Genomic DNA, 17,074 nt, shown 5'->3' on the forward strand with positions numbered 1-17,074 from the left:
CCAGAAACTGCTACAACTTGTTATCAAGAAACCCAGGTCCTTTGTTTGACATCTGGAGCCTACCTCAGCACACATCTGTGAAGAGGCTCCTTCTTCAATCTCCATAATTTACTGCATTATTAAAATTACCCATTCCAAATAATACCACAGTAAAATTTCAGTGCATTCTCAGCCCATGCTGCTTTATTGCCAAAATATATATGTACACAGGTGCAGAGTTTCTAACTCTTACAGCAGTTCCTTTTTACAGCAAAGAATAAAATTTCATCTACAGTCCCAAAGATGCATAGATTAGAAAGCAAGCGGCCTTTTGTAAAACTCCAAACAGTCAATTAAAGTCTTTTAGCATTATCTTATATACCATGGGAGGGAGAAGATGCTGAGCAGTAAAAACAAGCTAGTGAAGTAAGTCTATGTGAAGGTTATTCTAATATGAATCTTTTAAAATTACCAGTGATAGGTGGTTTTAAGGTAAGGGTGAAAACATTACTGTTGCTTAAGGACTGATGATATTATTGCCAGAATACTTATCCCTGGGAGAAAAACATTTTAATCTATAGTGTGGCATACCATCACCAAAGGAGACAAAATCTGAAAATTCTAACCTTAACATATCTATTCTGACTTAAAGGTTTAGAAGTATGAGTTCCTGGAGAAATCTGTGATGTTTGGATTTCTAATATTAACATTTTAATATGCCCTAGTGGAATAATGGAGACAAAGATTAGAGAAACTCCGTGAAGAGGCTCCTTCTTCAATCTCCATAATTTACTGCATTATTACAATTACCCATTCCAATCTTTACTTTCTTTACATTCTTCAATCTTTACTGGTTTGTTTGGCAGACATGTTATCGTTAAGTACCAAAGAGAAACTTTACATACGGGATATACATATAGGATATGACATTTCACTTCCTGAACTGAGTGAAATGACTATTAGTAATTCAATTTTTAACTACTGGAAAGTTATCCAAAGGTATTTGGAATCAAATCCCACAGCAAAGATTAAAATCAGGTTGAAATAATTTTGGAAAAAATATTTTTCAATCACAGAATGTGAAACTGGATGGTGCCTAGTGAAAACCAGTCTAATCCTGAATTCTCTTCTACTTAGGCCTCTTTCAGATACAATGAATCCCATTTGTACATTTGTCATTATCACATGTTCTTACATGGGTTATTTCAAAATCAGAAATCATCTCAAAAAATTGTAAGCTATCACAATAAACTGGTCTATTTTCTACATCAAGAAAATAAATGACAAGGTTTTTCTTCAAAATGGGAAAAGCTGCTCTTTTTACCTGTCATAAAAAACTTTAAGCAACAAATTATGAAGTCTAACCAAAACATTAAGGATAAAACTCTGGCTATAAAACTTTTCTTTGAAAATTTGAATACACGAACAACAGAGAAACCAAACCATAGATGTGTGTGTATTTTAAGGACTATTTCCATAAAATGTAAAGGGCTCCTTTGCTGGAAGGAACTCTTACGGCTGGTTAATAGCAGTACCATCCAAAGAGCTGCCCAGTTACCTGAAAATCCTGCAACATCTGAAATACGTGCATTATTGTCTCTATATTCACTTTCAAGATTCTAGTCTTAAAAGAGATCCAAACTTAAGCCACATAAACTTTATCAGATAAATCCCATTCCTGGTTACATCTTCCACACTGGCACTCCATACCCTTTCTGAAACTCTGCACTTGATTATTAGAGCCACAGCAGCTTTTTACTCAACATGCTTAGTTTGTGCTTTTTGTTTTTAAACATGCTTAGGGACTAATGGAACCAGGCAAGAGGTTAGAGGGTGAGCACTGTTATGCTCTATTCTTGACAGTCTGAATGTCTTGTGGTTGCCCCTGTTCTAGCTCCCATTTTCAATGGAAGAAAGAGTCTTTACTTAGAAAATGAAAACTAATGACCCAAACAATAAATTCAAGATAGTGGTTTAAGTCTCTATTGCTTCATTACTAATAAATGGATATATATAATTACTAGTAACCACATTAACACTGTACATTTTCAACTATGCATTAGGAATATTATACTCTTAAGAGTTATGGGCCTGCCACTATTGCTCATACTTTCATCCAGACCCAGTTTTAATAAACATGCAGAGTAAACTCTTTGACTAAGAGGAATTAGGGGAAATTACAAGGATACATGCAGTTTCCACTGTAAATACAGGTTAATAAAGTGATTGCTTAGAAATGCAGGCAGCTGCTCCACATCTATCACAATGCTGCTTCAGAATAGAGGTACAAAAGTCACACACAAAAAGGTTAAAATTAGGACCACTATTCAGTTATAAAAGGCTAAATTGCAAATTCTGGTCCTTTCGGGTAGAGAATAATGTAAAAATTTGGGAAAAGAGTACTGACAGATGTCCTCTTGGAGCAGTTAAGTTTTCTTGGCCATTTACTGACAGTGATGGCATAGAAGAGCATACATAGGTGGTACAGACGATGAAAATGCTCTTAGGCAGAATGGTTTCTGATTCACGTTAATGAGCATACCTGCACAGCTCCCTGGGGAAAAGGAGTTTATGAACAGCAGAGCTAATACAATGTAAACTCAAAAATCAATGCCCTGAAGTTTAGCATAGCCCTCTGCTTTTGAAAACTGTTGGCCAAGGAATCCTTCCAAACATGGTATAATTAACAGCCAAGCAATGTTCTGAATGAACTAGAAGCAATTTGCTTGTACCAGCAGCACCATGAGAATGTAAACTCCTGGAGGCCAAGGGTCTCTTTATATTTTGCATATCACAGGTACATAAAGAGTAAACATGGGGTCACAATATTGAAAAATAATCAACCATACTTTGAGACCACAAAAACTTAAGAGCACATTTGAGCATTTATAACTATTAATGTGGCTGTTGAGGGTAATCTTTAATTGTTCTAAGTAACTAAACTGTTGACATCACTGTAATATGCAGTGGTGTCCTCATGATCGTGCAGATGTCTGAATATTGCTTGGTTATTCCAATGCCTCTGACACCAACTGAAGGCATAGGACATACAAAGAGGAGCTATAATCATTTAATATAGCCTTTCTCTATCCTTTGGAGTTGCCATTTAAGAATTTAGTACTCAAGAGGCACTATTTTCTTAGATCCACTCTATTTCTCTTTCAGCTTTTCCCCCTGGGAAACAAGGGAACACACACTTTTTGGGAATCTTCAAGGTACTAAATGGCCAAGATGAACATGAGGTAAAAGCAGTCGCCCTTGTTCCACCATTACATCCAGATGTGAGAGCTGTGTTATTCTTCAGATCAAGAAACTAGTTTGCTGGGTTCCTGTTAAAATAAGCTGTCATAGACCACAGGCCTTAGCACATCTACATTAGATGATGTACTGTCTTTGGCCATTCCTTTCAGTCCTTTTGCTTAACACCTTTAAATCCTAACTCCCCTATACTAATAGGCATGTGGAAAAGCCAGTTATCCAAGCTCTTGGTTTGTTTTTTAAACCATAAATATATACACACAACAAACTTTTCTCTCTTTAAAAAATGTACCCAGGAAACTAATGCAGAAAGATGAGGTGACAAAGCAAAATGTACACCATTTTATAAATGGCCTGTTGCTAAAGAAACGTCATGAGCAAAATCCCCACACGATGAGCTTCAGTGGGGATACATCAGCAGGAGTATGTTTCCAGGTTAAGCATCAGATAAGGTTAATTTAATGAGGCTCTAAAGAACCTCTGCTCTAGCAACCAAGTATTTAAACTTTGACTTAACACAAAAGTTGCTATTTCTCACATGATATATTCATGCACATTCATAGTTTTTTTAAGTACCTTTATACACTCTTTATCCAAAACATCTTTTTCCTTTCATGGAATTCTGTTGATCACAGAGTCTCAAATTCAAGTAGTAGTCTATTGTACAGCCTTGCTAATGCAACTTATTATACATGCAAAACTGTTATTGCTACTGAAATTCTACCTCTTGAAAATTATGAGCTTGTTTTATGGCTTTTTTTTTTTTTTTGGCAACAGGAAATATCCTTTCCTATATACTCTGTTGTTTTGCATTCATTACCTTTTCAGAGGTATTTTTAAAAACGTTGAAATGCTTTTCAGAAGTGGATTCTCCCAGGCACTAAACTACTTGAACCAAGAGTACAACCACTTTAAATACAATCTAAGAACCTAAACCTGGGTCCCTGGAGATCTGCTGCCCAGGAGTCGATTTGTTTAAGCCTGCTTCTGCACGTGTCATACCACATTAAAAATGTTTTGCATTTCCTATCATACTAACGTAGAATCTGTGTATCCTGAACTCTCTTGAGATCTAAAAATCACCCCAGAAAACTGCCATTTCCAAGTTCTCAAGAGAACTTTTAGAGATAGGAATTTCTTTTCTACAGAAAGCTATGCTTTCAGAACAAAACAAACTTTTATTTCTACAAGGAAAGCAAAAAAAGTGAAAGCTGTCTGAGGCAATTACTATAACCAAGCAGAGAATATTAATTCTCTAGCCTAGGTAGGCTCCATTTAGCTACATTTCCAATTCTCATGAAAAGGTCTGGAATCCCATCAATACACAATTCAGCAGATTTAGAAACAGGAAAAACCCATGAGAAATTCATCTAGGACACTCTGAACTACTGATCAGTGTTGTTCTGTTAACATGTAGCATACTGTAGATGGAAGCATAAATGGCCTGCAGATTAGAAAAAGTCACTTGAACAATAAACACAGAATCTTGGTAACATGCAATATAAAATAATCTGATGCAAAAGGAGTGGGAAAACAATAAACCTACCAGACATACAATGCGAAAACAGTGTAAGAACAATCTCACTTCAAACTTAAGAGAGCAAAGCCGAATCATGAAATAGGGCCTCATTTTGATGTAAGGTTTCATAAAGACACAAAGGCAACTGCTTTCCAGCTACCTCATGGAAAGCTTAAATATCCTCAAAGACAGTATCTCATGTTGTGACCCCACATTTCTATTCCTAAATGAGTACTTTTGGCTTTAATCTCTTTTTCCCCAGGGAGAATATCACAGATTCAAATATTTATGGGAAAAAAAAGGTCTAGGTTTCCCAATCTTTTTACACTATTATTTTCTGTAATTCATCCTGAAGTTTAAAGTATTACTAGGCTCATGCACTAACCCCTAACATGGCACTACAATATGCTACCAAGCACTAATGCTTACAAAACTATACACATCTCAAAATGGAAGACATTGGTGATTTTGTTGTTCTTAAACAACTTGTAACATTTGTCCACAAGTATTTAGAAAAAAAAATATACATATATATATTTCTATTGCACATATCCCGTTTTTGTTCAACTTTTTAAAAGAAAAAATGCCAGCTAACATGGATGAACAAAGTAAAGGAAGTAGGCACAGCTACAGACCGAGGCATAGTCCTGCCTAAAATTCCAGCTTTTGCCATCATGAAGTGGAACAAAATACATCAGGGAAAACAATGTAGGAGTAAACAATGGGCAAGTACAACTGGAATATACCCATTTTGTTAAATGCCATCTGATGAAAATCATGCAAGATGCAGAAACAATTTGACAGAAAGCATTAAGCAGTGGTCTCTTAGCTGTGAAATGAAAATATGTAAAGCAACTTGAGAAGATGAGTCTGATACACACACACGTATTTAAACAAGCGGGAAAGACAGTTTCACTGGTGCTGCTGATACCCGTCTCTTCTATACCCTGCCAAATGATTCTTGACGAATAAAGGGGGGAAGATGGGTTTAACAAACAAATGCTGATATTTTCAATGTACCAACGGGACTCATATAGGCAGGTTCTATTCCTAAAGCATTCCTACACTGTTTTTTGACAATTCCAAAATACTGAGAAAACATCAGGAAATGGCTGAGAAGTTACTAAGAGAAAAATTTAAGTTACCTTTATCCAAGCTACTTTGACTATGCTTTACACTGAGTAATTGCTCACAATTAAAGGAAATTATATTTTATCTATATTATGTAATTATTTTGCCAAAATGTTTTATGTCCATGCAAACTAGCTGACCATTAACTAATGATTAAGAATGCTCAATTATTTTCCACTTTTGGCTGTTTCTATCTCTCTCAAATTCTGATAAATCTTTCCCAAAATTTCAGCAGCATAGCACGTATGGCCCTGGGCAAACATTCCCTATATCACAGAGATGATCTAAGATGATTTGATCTTAATTTCATCAAAGCAGCTTTAAATTCTTTCTCTACTCACAGATTTATTATAAAAGGTTTCCTTCTTATGTAAAGACCTGGAAATTCATACAGTGGTCCTCTGTTGATTTGGAAGTAAGGACAGCTTTACCCTATAGACTGTTCATCAGATAATATATGTTTTAACAGAAAGGAAGTACATTACTTTTCTTAGTGGAATTATTTTTCCTGTTTGAGAGGGTTTTTTTCCCCTTTTTTTCAGACTCTGAATTTTTCTAAATCTACACTGAACCAATCACGTTTGGGTACATTTCTTCTTGAGGTCCATTCTCTGATGAGAAAGTTCAGTTCCAACTGGAGAAAGTTACCTGAGTCCAAGCCTTTTCAGTCAAACATTACACCTATTGCCTAGAAAAACAAATCAAATACCCAAGAACCCATCTTGGGTCAAAGGAAAAAAGTTATTTATCCTTTTACAAAAAACAGAGCTGTAAGCCTGTGAAACACCATAAACTCAGACAGAGCTGCATAAAGCATTTTCACTTCTTTTTCCTAGGGGAAAGGAGTAATACGGAAACTTTCCTCCTTTTTTCCTCCACTCCTCTATGTCCATAGCTGAGGCAGTTCATACTGTAGGGTCCATCATATCCTCTGAACAGAAAATCCACTTATGCCATTTTTCTTCCAGCCTTAGCAGCATGTAAAACCGAGTCTCAAGCGCTATGTAAGACTCCACAAAAAAGAATGAAGCACTTTGTAATACAGTAGGTCTCTCATGCTACAGAAGTGAAGAGGGTTCCATCACTGGAGTCAAAACTGTTGTTTCCTTTTACCAGTCTTTCACTAAACCCAAGCATGCATTCATAAGGTTAGCATCTGCACAATGTGGTCATTCCTTAGATGAATGAAAAAACATTTAAAAATATCAAATTCCCAAAGATTTCTGAGAATGAAGTCAACCACAGCTTCCTTCTCCAGGAGAAAAATTCCTCTTATCATCCCAAACTGTGGGCTTACATATGTAAAAATAGCTATTTATAGGTTTGTGATGGTTTATTCACATATGGAAGTAACCTTGTGATATCTTGTCTTTTTACTTCTTTATCACATCAAGAGTTTTATTGCAAAATGGGACCTTTGTTCTTATCTAGTAAATCCATGTCAAAGGATAAGCCAGGATTTAGATACATATGTAAGCCATCTCTTTAAGCATCTCTTTCACTTCACATTAGAACATATATCTGGAATTTACTGTTGCAAGTCTCAACTGTGCTTATCATGATAGTGATTAAAACTGGAAGACAAAAAAACCCCCAAACCCTGATGTCATACCGATACCTGCTATTTATATTCAGTCTTCTTGTTTGGAACAAAAGGTAAAGAATTCACAAATATCACCATCAAAGCATCTGTTTCAAACCAGACATCAGCCTTCAGCTTTTGAAATATCTTTCTGATTGAGCAAAGAGCAGCTGAAGATATATGTCAGTCGCTTCTCTTCCAGGAGAATCTGGCGGAATGACTCTACCCCAGGGCTTCTCTGTGCTGAATTTGAGTGGGCAGCAAAAAGAAGAGCAGCCTTTCCAGTCCAAGTCATGGAGGCAAAGTATAGAGAAGAGACATCCACATTTCAACAGGGAAGGTGACCAGATAAGAGAAGTAGGACTACCCCACTCCAGGAGACAATGCAGAAATACCTGGAAATACAAAATAAATTAAAAAACAGAAGGATTAAGATAGGTACTTCTACAGGAGCTTACTTTTTAAAAGTAGTATTTAAAAACCCAGGGGAAAAAAAATGCTTGGATTGCATATTGTTTAAAAGAAAATATCCAACCACACCACCAAATTCAGTATTATCAGAAAAGCAGAAGCAATAGCCAGAAAAAATATGTAAGTATACACAAAAAGTTAGATTTATATAAAAACTAGTATTATATAAAATGAGGTATACATACCAATTTCATATTACACAAATCAGTAATATATTCCAAGTTTTTATAACCATGAAATGATTCTATGTAAAACATCTGTGTTTAAAAGCAGTACTGTACTTCAAAGGTGATGTTTAAATACTTAACAGGCAAAACCATGTGTATCATCTTACTAAGAATTATCTTCAACTACCTAAGACTAAGAGTGAACAATAAAAAGTTTGTAAACTATAACCACAGGTAAAACAGTATGTACTGTACCATGATCACCCAATGCAAGCATGTAAAAGCAGCAGCAGTTCATTGGAATTGAACATAACACTTAAATTGTAAATATTTGCAAAAGTAAATCAGACAAAAAAGGACAAATAATGTATAAAGTCCACTTACACGAGGTACCTAGATGAGGCAAATTCATAGAGAAAGAAAGTGGAATAGAGGTTACTAGGAACTGGGGGGACTGGGGGAGTGGGGAGTTATTGACTACAGGGTATTGAGTTTGGGATGGTGAGTAAGTTCTGGAAAAAGACAGTGGTAATGGTTGGACAACAATGTGAATATACTTAATGCCACTGAACTGCACATTTAAATACAGTTAAGATGATAAATTTCATCTATATGTGTATGTGCTCAGTCGTGCTCGACTCTTTGTGACCCCATGGACTGCAGCCCACCAGGATCCATGGGATTCCTCTGTCCATGGGATTCTCCAGGCAAGAGTACTAGAGTGGGTTGCCATTTCCTACTCCAGGGGATGTTGTGATCCAGGGGTTGAACCTGTGTCTCTTGCATCTCCTGCATTGGCAGGTGGATTCTTTATTACTAGTGCCATCTGAGAAGTCTAAATTTTATGTACATGTGTATATAAAATAACAAGTTACAAATGCATATCAAATGCTTACTTAAGCTTACAAAAATGGCCAATGGTGACTGGCTAACCAGTCTTCCTAGCCCTCCATTTTTAGTATGCAACAGAGATTAAACAACAAAAACCTCAATTCCAAACCTAACTAGCAAGACTGCTGACAGTTCTGATTTAAAACCTACAAAAGGCAAATGTAAATTAATTCAGAATCAAATAGAAGGAAAAGAACTACAGAACTTGCCTTTGGTATAAATGCAGCAGAGGAAATGAGAGGAAAAACTGAGAAGATCCACAGACAGGCCTTAAGAATGCTTTAGAGAACAGAGCTATTTCATTATAGAAACTTAATCTGGCTAGTTCAAGGTTTGTACCAGCCACTAGACTTTTCTGTAGTTCAGTTTTAACTGGTAGTAATGTTGAAGGGGAAAGCTAGTTCTTTCTACAAATAAATATGCTGAAAGAATTCTATGTAAACCAAACAAGTACCAAAGAAGTTTTTTTGTGTGTGTTTTTTTAAATGTGCCTTTTCCTTAATGCTATTGCAGCTACATGGATGAACCTAGAGATGTCATATTAAGTGAAGTAAGTCAGAAAAAGACAAGTTTTGTATGGTATCACTTACATGTGGAATCTAAAAAATGATTTAAGAATGTGTTTATAAAACAGAAACTGACTCACATAGAAAACAAACTTATGGCGACCTCCGTTAAGTTTGTCTTGTGTCCTAAAATGAAAACTCCACCAGGAAGGAACCTGTTTTGTTCACTGAAATCCCAAGCACCTAGAATAGTGTGTGACCCATAGTAAGCACTTAATAAAAATCTGTTGAATAAATGAATGAATAGCAGGGCTCTTAAATACACTTAGCCAACATGAGCTAAAATTTAAAGACATGTTCTAGAGTCGCCTGGAAAATTCCATGTAAGAGTCGGACACGACTGAGCAACTTCACTTTTACTTTTCACTTTCATGCATTGGAGAAGGAAATGGCAACCCACTCCAGTGTTCTTGCCTGGAGAATCCCAGGGACGGGGGAGCCTGGTGGGCTGCCGTCTATGGGGTCGCACAGAGTCGGACACGACTGAAGTGACGCAGCAGCAGCAGCAGCAGAGTTAGAAGAAACTACACCTATACACTGTGATCTATAAAACTTACACACACATTCTGTAAAGGTGGTGCCTTACTAGGCATTTCTGGGTCCCTAAACTCACTTGTTTACTGCTGCTGATGATACAGGAAAAAAGTAATTTACTTTTAATTTATGAAAGTAAAGGTTTTATATTAAAAAATTTGACTTAAGAGGATGAAAAGATAAAACAGGAATTTTCAATGTAGCTCTTGTGCCTGCTGGATCTGAGTCAAATGACTTTATGTAGTAGTCAGCTTCTAAGGTGTTCCCCCCTTATTGCTGCCCCTGGTATTTAACCCCTTTAATTATCTGTTCTAAAAATGAATCAAGGTTGAGCTATGTAACCACTGTATAATAAAAAATTTTGACTGCCCCTTGTCCCTAGAGGGAGACTACAAATCTCTGGAATTTATGGTAAGTGAACCAGTGGAAATTAAACAACATACTCCGACACAACCAACAGGTCAAAGAAGAAATCATGAGGGAACTTTGAAAATATCTTGAGGCAAGAACTTCCCTGGTGGTCCAGAGATTAAGAATCCACCTTCCAATTCAGGGTACATGGGTTTGATCCCTGGTCAGAGAACTAAGATGTCACATGGCAACTAAGCCTGTGTGTTGCAATGAAGACATAGTGCAGTCAAAAAAGAAAAATCTTGAGACAAAAGAAAACAAACACAATATACCAAAACTTACAGGATGCAGCAAAAGCAGTGCTGAGAGAGAAATTTATAGTTGTAAATGCTTAAATTGAAAAAGAAGGGTATCAAATCTACAACCTGACTTTATATATTAAGGAACTAGAAAAAGAGTAAAACTAAACCCAAAGCAGCAAGAAGGGAAAAATAAATATTAGAGCTCAGATAAACGGAGAACAGAAAAACAACATACAAAACCAACAAAACCCAAAATTGGTTCTTACAGGGTCATTGGAATCCCTGAATCTGCAGCCAGTTGGTCAGAAGTAGAAGTGTCCTGAGGTTCCTTCAAAATACAGCTGACATCTAAAGTAAGGGCAGTCTTCTTGGGGGTCATGTCCTTTGACTTGGGTGGAGGGGTCTGCATTAATTCCAGATGATTAGTGTCAAAATTGTATTGCAGTATACTAGTTAGTGTTCAAACAATGAGCAAAAGAATGAGGAAGTGAGTGACTAACCTCTGAGGCAAGGTCAGAGGTGGGACTGAGGCTCCTGCCTTGTTCTGGGATAAGCCAGCTGCTGTATCATAAGGACACTCAAGCAGCCCTGGAAGGGGCTGACAGTGGAAGGAACTGAGGCTTTCCGCCACCAGCATGAACTTGCTATCCATGTGAACGAGCCACCATAGAATCAGACCAGATGACTACCATCCCAGCTAGTATCTTGACTATATAACCTTATGAGACATCAAGCCAGAAACCATCCAAGCTGCTCCCTAACTGCTGACCCACATAAACTGTGAAAGACAATGAATGTTTATTGTTGTTTTAATCCACCAAATTTTGGGTAATTAGTTATATATCAATAAATAGCTCATACACTTTGCTTCCTCTAAGGACGTGAAGAATGATATACCATAGGAGTTAAGTACTTTCTTACTTTGCTATGTAAATTCAGAACACATTTCATAAAACAAAGTCAGTATCACTGTCATTCAAATTAAGTTTTAGTGTCCTATTTGAAACAAATGGAGGGTTTGTTAGACAGTTTCCGCCCCCAAATATGGATAGACTATACTAATATACATCTGCTTAAGTAGATTTATTTCCTCCCTATAAATGAAAGTACACTATACACCTTGTTCTGCACCCTGCTTTTTCCTTTAAAGTATACTAGAGATCATTCTCCACCAGAATTTAAAGGTGCTTTGTAAATACAAAAGCACTTACTTTTAAGTACCAAAGCACTGATTAGTGTTTATCAGTTCCCTATTGATTTATAGGTTTCTATACAAATGTAAAATTTCTATTACTCAGGCCCAATATGGAGTCCCTTATGCTAACCCCACATCACCAAACCAAGACTTTAATACCTAACCTAACTGCAGTTTCAACCTCCTGCAGAAATGTAACCTTTAACCAGTCAGTCTGGAATTGCCTGGTCAGCAGGACCCTTCTGTTCCTCTTAGGAGGATGACCTTCCCTGAAATAATGTATTTTTTGCTAATAATTCCCTGTTTCTGCCCCATTCCCACCTTTCCTCTTCTACAGCTCAGTGGAGCTCCTTTCTGTCTGCTAGATGAGAGGCTTCCTGACTCATGAATCATTTAATGAAGCCAATCTGATCTTTATTCTGCTGACATAATTAAAAAAGACACACACACCCCTATATTAACAGCAGCATTATTCACAATAGCCAAGACGTGGAAACAACCTAAATGTCCAGCAACAGATGAATGAATAAAGATGTGGCACATATATACAATGTAATACTACTCAACTATAAGAAGAACGAAATAATGCCATTTGCAGCAACATGGATACAACTAGAGATTACCATCCTAAGTGATGTCAGAAAGAGAAATACTGTATGATAGCACTGATGTGTGAAATATAAAATATGACACAAATGAACCTATTATGAAGCAGAAATAGACTCACAAACATAGAGAACAGATTTGTGGTTGCAAAGGGGGAGCTGAGGTAGGAGAGAGATGGAGTGGGAGTTTGGGTTACTAGATGCAAACTATCATATACAGAATGGATGAATAAGGTCCTACTGTATTAACATAAGGAACTATATTCAAAGTCCTGGGATAAACCATAATGGAAAAGTACATAAAAAAGAATGTGTGTGTGTATATATGTATAATTAAGTCACTTTACTGTATAGGAGACATTAAGACAACGTTGTAAATCAACTATGCGTCAATTAAAATTAATTAACTCAGCTGAATTTTTATTCAACAGTACATGGACTTAATTAAGGTTATAAATCCAAGCAACAAAGCCTTTACTCTACAAGCTTAAGACAAAGATGCTTACCAACTAAAGGGCACTTATTCTGTTTCCTCCATTTTTATTCCTTTTCTTAACATTAAAATATACATAGTTGGAGCTTTTCACTTACCTTTTTTCATTTTTTAATTGTAAAATACACATAACATACAATTTACCATCTTAACCCTTTTAAGTGTACAGTTCAATGGCATTAAGTACATTCACATTATTGTGCAACCATCACCACCATCCATCTCTATAACTCTTCGTATCACAAAACTGAAACTCTGTACTGATTAAATAAATCTTAATTTCCACTCCCTGAAGCCCCTGGCAGCCATCCTTCTACTGTCAGGCTCTATGAGTTTGACTATATTTAAGCACCTTATAAAATTGGGATACAAGATTTTAATCCGTAAAGCAGTTGAACATTGAATGTTTTCATATATTATAATCAAGGTGTAAGACTAAGTAGACATTATGGGTTGAACTATGTCATATGTCATCCCCAAGTTTGTATGTTGTCTTACAAGTACCTCAAAATGTGACCTTATTTGGAAACAGGGTCACTGCATAAGTAATTAATTAAGATGAAGTCATACTGAAGCCAAATGGGCCCCTAATCTGATTAGTGTCCTTATAAAAAGAGAATTTAGGACTCTGACATACACAGGGAGAATGCCCTGTGAAGAATGGAGTTATGCTGCCACAAGCTGAAGAACTATCAAAAACTAGAAGAAAGGCCTGGAACAAATCCTTCCCAAATGCCTTCAGGGAGAGTATGGTCCCCCCAATACCTTGATTTTAGATGTCTGATCTCCAAGTCACCCACTTAGTAGTACTTTGTTATAGCCCAGGAAACTAATACAGTAGCTGTGAACCCTAATTTGCACATAAAGTTACTGTCTACTATGAAAAGCACCGTCACTTAATGCTCTTTGAGCAACAGAATGTACTTTACTTCTGTGGTAAATTCAGAATAGATTCATACCAAAAGATAATAAAGGTGTACTGAAAAGGCTTTATAATTCAAATTTAAGTGAATATACTCTTAAATGGAGTGGGGTGCCACTGGAGAAGGCAATGGCACCCCACTGCAGTACTCTTGCCTGGAAAATCCCACGGATGGAGAAGCCTGGTAGGCTGCAGTCCATGGGGTCGCTAGGAGTCAGACACGACTGAGCTACTTCACTTTCACTTTTCACTTTCCTGCATTGGAGAAGGAAATGGCAACCCACTCCAGTGTTCTTGCCTGGAGAATCCCAGGAACGGGGGAGCCTGGTGGGCTGCCGTCTATGGGGTTGCACAGAGTTGGACACAACTGAAGCGACTTAGCAGTAGCAGCAGAAAAGGCTTTATAATTCAAATTTAAGTGAATATACTCTAAAATTTGCCCAGTAACATCTATATTTTATCAACTGATCTCCTACAGTCTACTTAAATCTTTCCTCCTTATCCAATAAAAATTATTGGTTTGGGCAAATGATCAAATTTTTATTTTCTTTTATATCTAATACATTGCTTTTGTTGAAAATAAATGATTTAGCGTAAATATAAATAATTTATAGTCACTTGTGATATTCATTCTCAGTTGAAGCTAATGATTTCTTGTTCCACTTCCATCTAGCTATTTCTGAACTACTTTAACAGTATTTGAAAGCGTTAGCTACTTTTACTCACTTGCCAAATCCCGAGTTCAGCATTTTGTTTTCTTTTTGAGATGAATATAAAAGCACCTAAATGGCAAGGAAACTGTTCTTCCTGCAGTAAGGGGAAGAAAAAAAAATTACAGTAAGGATATAGCCCTCATTTGTGCTATATGCATCCATGTGCATAATTATCCAAATCAACCAAATAAGTCTTAAAACATTATAAAAAACTATTTGGAAGGAACAATCAGAAAAGAAGTTACTCTTTATCTGCACTGGCATTAATTTTATAAAGATGTCAAAACTCCTGAAGCAGTGGTTCTCAAGTTTTTAAACAAGGTTCCCCTTGAGAATCTGATGATGCTGTGGGCCCTGTCCTGCCACAGAAGACCTCTGCTTTAGTAAAGATGACCACTCCCCTGTTTGTAAGGAAGAATGTTCTGCCCCATATTTTTACTTTCCTAAATGAAAAGAAAAAACTACTCCAGACAAAAGCAACAGAAAGGTTTTATTTCTTCACCCGGTATTTTCAGCTCTGCTAAATCCAGGGCCAGCAAAAAGTGTACCAGTCACATTCATTTGTATTACCACACGTCATTTGAATCGGGCCTAACTAACGTGCCAGTTTCAAACAGGCTTCACCAACTCAGAAACCTAGTAACAGGAACCCTTCCCACAATTTAACTGAAAGACCGAATGTGAGGGCTCATAACAACTCAAATTACAAAAAGACACATCCCATAAAGTTAAACAAAAACAGAACAGAAATGCCTGAGTATTATACTTTGTAACCTCTCCCCATTAAACAAATTACTCTCTAATAATAATCCCCCAAACTCTTCCTCATTCTCTCTATAAAAAAAAAATATATATATATATATATAAATTAAATTGTACACTGACTCTTTCAGCTCTGGAAAACTATGGTGAATTTTATCTAGTCAGCAGAGACTAACACGCCATTAGGCAACTATCAGGTCATACAAGGACAAAGCTGCTTTCTCAGACCTTAAAAAAGTTTGAGAGGTGGTAGTGGGAATAAAGGGATGTAACAAGAGTTAAGCAAGAGTATATACATGATACACAGACTCAAACTGAAATCCCCGGGCGTGGTGGTGTGGGAGGGTGGGGAACCTGACCTGTTACATCAAATCTCAAGGTCAACGGGACGGGGACACAAAATACTCAGAACTCGGACAGGCCTCGATTGAGACCCGAGACTCAAGGCAAAACAGTGGGCAAGAAGTTGTGAGACGAACAGAAACAAACCAATAAAACTAAGATATTCTTCAAAGATAAACTGATGGCCGACACAGAAAATGCCAGATATACAACAGCGTGGGTGCAACCATTGGGGAACGAGCCGAAAGCACAAATGCAGCCAAAGCCAAGGCACTGATGTCAGGGCGGAACGGGTTTGAGAAGTGGCGCAACACACCTTCAAAGGCAGGGGCGGCCGCCCTAGGGCAGCTCAGAAGGAAACCAGCGCCCAGCCAAGGCCCGCACCAGCTGCGGGCAGGCTCGGTGCACTCTGTTCCTTGGATAGTTTGGGCCGCGCCACCTCCTGCTAGTTCCCCCGTCCCTAGCCTTCCCGGCTTACCTCGCACGGGCCGGCAGAAGCACTCCAGCGCCCGGGGGCCGGCCTGCCCCCTGGCCCAAAGGCCAGATAGCCTCAAAGAGCCTCACTCCGCCATCTTCGCTCCTTCTCAAGTCCGCCAACTCTGCGGCGGCCGTTTCCAGGCGCCCCGCCTCTTCCGCTAATGCTGAGTACAGATTGGATAATGACTTGCGCAGGCGCGCTCTTCTTCCGTTGTAGGTTGGTTGGAATGTGTGTCAATCAATAGCTCTAGCCCCACTCTTTCGGCCTGTTTTTGCCTGTGGTTGCGTCTCCGGTTTGAGGTAATAGGGAAAAATACTTTCTTAATTAATTTCTTAAGAGTGTAAAATTATTTCCGCGTTTAAGCAGCGGAACTTCGTCGTTAGGTAGTCTATGGCTAGGCCGCGTGACTATTTTAAGCCATCGTTAGGTTAAAATATGGAGAAGGCAATGGCACCCCCACTCCGGTACTCTTACCTGGAAAATCCCATGGATGGAGGAGCCTGGTGGGCTGCAGTCCTTGGGGTCGCTAAGAGTCGGACACGACTGAGCGACTTCACTTTCACTTTTCACTTTCATGCATTGGAGAAGGAAATGGCAACCCACTCCAGTGTTCTTGCCTGGAGAATCCCAGGAACGGGGGAGCCTGGTGGGCTGCCGTCTATGGGGTAGCACAGAGTCGGACACGACTGAAGCGACTTAGCAGCAGCAGCAGCAGGTTAAAATATGCTACTAGTAGTTTCATTTTCAGGGCCCAGGAACTTTTAACACTGTTGTTCAGTCGCTCAATACTATCCGACTCTTTGCGACCCCATG

General features: G+C 37.9%; 1 long non-coding RNA gene across 2 annotated transcripts; it reads right to left on the minus strand.

Moving 5' to 3' along the window:
- Positions 1 to 161: 161 nt before the first annotated feature.
- Positions 162 to 16,384, minus strand: LOC147364731 (uncharacterized). 2 transcript variants are annotated; one of them, XR_015134935.1, is made up of 4 exons: positions 16,262 to 16,384; positions 14,693 to 14,773; positions 11,018 to 11,154; positions 162 to 7,864 (listed from the first exon to the last, which is right to left on the minus strand). It is a non-coding gene; the product is annotated as an uncharacterized LOC147364731 (long non-coding RNA). The 2 variants fall into 2 exon arrangements; XR_015134934.1 differs by lacking the exon at positions 11,018 to 11,154.
- Between the last annotated feature and the right edge of the window lie 690 nt (positions 16,385 to 17,074).

This window comes from Bos grunniens, chromosome 10 (assembly GCF_055505025.1).
Source record: "Bos grunniens cultivar Pamir isolate PY7600 chromosome 10, Bosgru_T2T1.0, whole genome shotgun sequence".
Taxonomy (NCBI): Eukaryota; Metazoa; Chordata; class Mammalia; order Artiodactyla; family Bovidae; genus Bos; species Bos grunniens.